General features: G+C 30.2%; 1 non-coding gene across 1 annotated transcript; it reads left to right on the top strand.

Moving 5' to 3' along the window:
- Positions 1–3,031: 3,031 nt before the first annotated feature.
- TRNAK-CUU (transfer RNA lysine (anticodon CUU)) lies at positions 3,032–3,104 on the top strand. The gene has a single exon. It is a non-coding gene; the product is annotated as a tRNA-Lys (tRNA).
- Positions 3,105–4,116: the final 1,012 nt, after the last annotated feature.

A 4,116-nucleotide genomic window follows, 5' to 3' on the forward strand; every position in this document is an offset into this window, starting at 1 on the left:
TTTTAGAAAAAATCTCTTCCCTATTTTATAGAGGCTTTTATTAGTGATTTATAAAAAAAATATTGTTTTAGATTGAAAAAAATACTCTCCTTTCTAGGAAACTTTTTTTCTCTTTTTAATTTAATTTCACGAATTTAAATAATAAAAATATATTAAAAAGGGTACCAGTGATTTATGAGTAAAAAATAAAATGACACCAAAACTAATACAAAAAAAATGACATTTAAATAAAGACAAATGATACAATAGTCAAGTGAAAGATTTGTGGAAAAAGAAAAGTACATGCTTTTATAATAGTAGTGTTATATATATATATATATATATACTAGTTGGAACTCGCACGTGCAAATGCACATCATTTTCTCTTCTCTTTTAAATGTTGGTTGATCAATTGATCTATAGTTGAGGGAATCATATGTCAATTCTATATAAATTGAGTGTCATGTGTGAGTTGTCTTTATTAGTCGTCATATTTGTATTAATACTTTTGATGGTTCATAATTTCGAAACTTATGGCAGGTAGGGTTGCATACATATGTTACTCACCAGATATCAACTTAACATCAAAAGTTGACGTGATTAGGTCTTTGGTTTTACAAATTACACATAATCTCGTATATTTCTTAATGTGTGCAACAAATAAAGATATTGAATATTTTAGAACCAAGTTGGTTTTTTAGTAATAATGTAGAAATTTGAAAAGTATTACTTGTCAAAATTTAGAGTGTAGTAATCTCTAAAAATGAAGTTAACACACTTTGATTTAAATCTTTGGCTTAAAAAATTACTATTTGTCAAGGTATGATAATGATTGATGATTATGTCAAAATTTATGCAGTTATGATACTGATAATTTGCCAGAATATTGCTGCATGTGTCTTGCATTTGAACCCTAAACAACAGAAGAAGAAAGAAAAAAAATAAAAATCCTTAGATGTATTGATCTTAATTTTTCATAATTGATCACCATAAACACCATCTTTTTACAAAAAAAAACCCATAAACACCTTCTAATAGAGTCATGCCTCTAGTAATCTACCGATATTCTACTTAATTCCAATATCAATTGTCAATAATTTGAAATTATTTTATATTTATAGTTAAACTTAATCTATTAAAAATAATGACCACTTAACACATAGGGGATAAAAGATTTAGCCATCCTTATGGAAATTCACTTTGAATTACTATTTTACCATCTCTGTTCAATATTGCATCCAATACAGTAAGTTAGCTATTTAATAGGCAATATTTGAATTTTGTTGTAATTTTGAAAAGTTAAAAGAATTTTCCTTTAAAACAATAACCATCGTTCTCCTCCCCCTAATTACAATAAAAAAAGAATAAATATTTTTATTCCACCCAATAATTCACAGATGCTGGTCATAATCAACCAACAATAGCAAGCAAACACTCACCATCATAGATATTTAAATTGTTATATGTACATCTTGCCTAATTCATTAGCTCTTCCTTGAAGAAGTACACCAATAAAATAACTAAACTGCCATCAAAAGAAGAAAAAAGTTATAAAAAACAAGCAAGAAAATTAAATCAAAAATAAATAAATAAATAAAAATAATAAAATATATATATATAAAAAAAAAAAAAATAAAAATAAATAAAAAAAAAAAAAAAATATATAAATATATATATATATATATATATATATATATATCTATCTCAAAGAAAGATCACATCATGTCTACAACAGTTAAATCTATGAACATAGATAAGCTTGTGTAAGCCTTTGTATAAAAGCCCTTTTGAAGAAAATTATTTCAACGCCTTGCTTTTTCTAAGAGGGGGAAAATATCTACAGAGCTCCCATGTCCTGGTAATCATGACAAGTAAGCGTAAGCCTTTGATATAAAAGAAACCACTTTCTTTGTAAGTAAAATTATTTCAATCGTTGTGTCTTATTCTAAGAGTGGTAATAGGTGCGTTGTTGGAGTGTCATGGGTCTTTGGTGATAGAGATTGGATAGCTTAATAAGCTCATGCAAATGCCCAATCAACAAGAGTAACTGATACTACCACACATGCATATGATATTATGAATCATCGAGAAGAAGCAAAGAGCCAAGGAATACAATAACTGAATTTGAAGGAAGTTGAATGAGCAGTTTTGCTAACTTTCTATTGTGAGCCCTCGATGATGCAACTAAATTTTTTTTAATTAAGAATTCCAAGTGGGATTCATGCAATATTAAAGAATTTTATATGAATACAAATCAATTCTTTGTGGAAAAGAAAATCATTGCATTTTTTCATAACAATTTTTTTTATAACAAATTTAGCTTCAAATAAACTTTCAAATCAAATAATGCAAAATCCATCCTATAAACCTTGAATTGATCACAATAAGTTAAGATTAACTAGTTTAGAAGATTTAAGAAATCATGAAAACGAAAAAAAAAAAAAAGTAGATCACAGAATGACATGAAAGAAAAATGAATTTTAATAAATACTTACATGAAGAACTAATGCAATTTTTGTTGACCCAAGCAAGTAGATCTCAAAAGACTATTCACAAATATGCAATTGTAAGTGAATATGATCATCTTACCACAAAATGATTAAATAACCACTTCTCTTATTATCTGGAATCTATTCTTGGTAAAAGTGAACATGATAATCTTGTTGTAGTAATCTTGTCAATGCACTACAACAAGATTAAAAAGACATATTAGTAATTGCTAGCAGTTTATTCTTGCATATTTAATATATTTGTGGACATAAATTAACCTGAAATGCACAGTTGTAGCTGTGGAAGAACTTCACAATAGGTCCCGCATGACTTCATATACAAGTCAAAAATATATGTATAGTGGGAGCAATAAAAAAAAGGCATAAAATATACATGTTTGTCATTAATGCGAGATTTTATAATTTGTCATTCCCATGAAAATAAAAAGCAAAATACGAGTTAATATAACAAAAGGAAAGACCAGTATTTTATTCTCACGGTTGGTTCCAATCGTGGGGTAGTTATACGGTTGTCTGACAGACTCAAAACATTTTATCACCAAGCCCGTCTAGCTCAGTTGGTAGAGCGCAAGGCTCTTAACCTTGTGGTCGTGGGTTCGAGCCCCACGGTGGGCGTTTAAATTTACAAATTTTTTAAAAGGTTTAATAATTCATAAATTTGATATATTTAGGTTCAGAGAGCCAACATAGAGCTGAAAAACCCTAAAAACCTTTTAGGAATGCTGAGAAGAGATGGAGGAGAGATAAGATTTGGAGAAAGATGGTGCGCATAGGTCTTCGGATAGGGCTGCTAATGGCTTCTCTCAGAAGATGGATGGTGGGAGATCTTACGCTGGGGTGGTAGGGACTTCCATTATGCCTAAGATTGATTCCCTCCCATTCATGCCTCCTCAATCTACCAAACTGGTTTGGATTCGCTTCCCTAATCTTTTTCTTGAATACTGGCATGCCAAGGTATTACTTTCTACTGCTAAGATGGTAGGTCGTCCTGTTTCTTTAGGGCATGTTTGGTTACATGAGTCTGGAGATTTCAAATATCTAGAGACTTCAAATCTATGGAGTCATAATTTATAAAATTAAATGTTTGGTTGTGGAATGAAATTTGTGGATTCATCCTAAAAAACTATTTGATCCACGTGATTTTTGTGAATGTGCAAATGTATAGATTTTTTGAAATCTCTAGATTTCACCCCTTACCCATAAATCTACAGATTCACGTTTTTAGTGTAAAAAGGTGAATCTCTAGATTTCATGAATCTAGAGATTTTTACAACCAAACGTGTATAATTCTCAGATTCATGAATCCATAGATTTGAAATCTCTGGATTCATGTAACCAAACAGAGCCCTTAGATCGTCGTACTCGTCTTGGTTCTGTAGGACATTACGCAAGAATTCTGGTGGAATTAGAATTGGAAGGTGAGCGAGTGTTTGAAGTTCAAATAGAGAGCCTTGAACCTGGTTCTACACGTGTTTTCAGCTTCATTGAAAATGTGATCTATGAGGATGGATTCAAAGATGTTTTCGATGCAATCGAGAAGGTCATTTGGGAAAAAATTGCAATGTTAATATTCCTTCGGCTAAAGAGAAGTTTGTTCCTCAACACTTGGCGCATGAAGATGCTGTTT

The sequence above is a fragment of the Hakea prostrata genome, chromosome 9, assembly GCF_041222555.1.
Source record: "Hakea prostrata isolate BN-2017 chromosome 9, UWA_Hpros_2, whole genome shotgun sequence".
NCBI lineage: Eukaryota > Viridiplantae > Streptophyta > Magnoliopsida > Proteales > Proteaceae > Hakea > Hakea prostrata.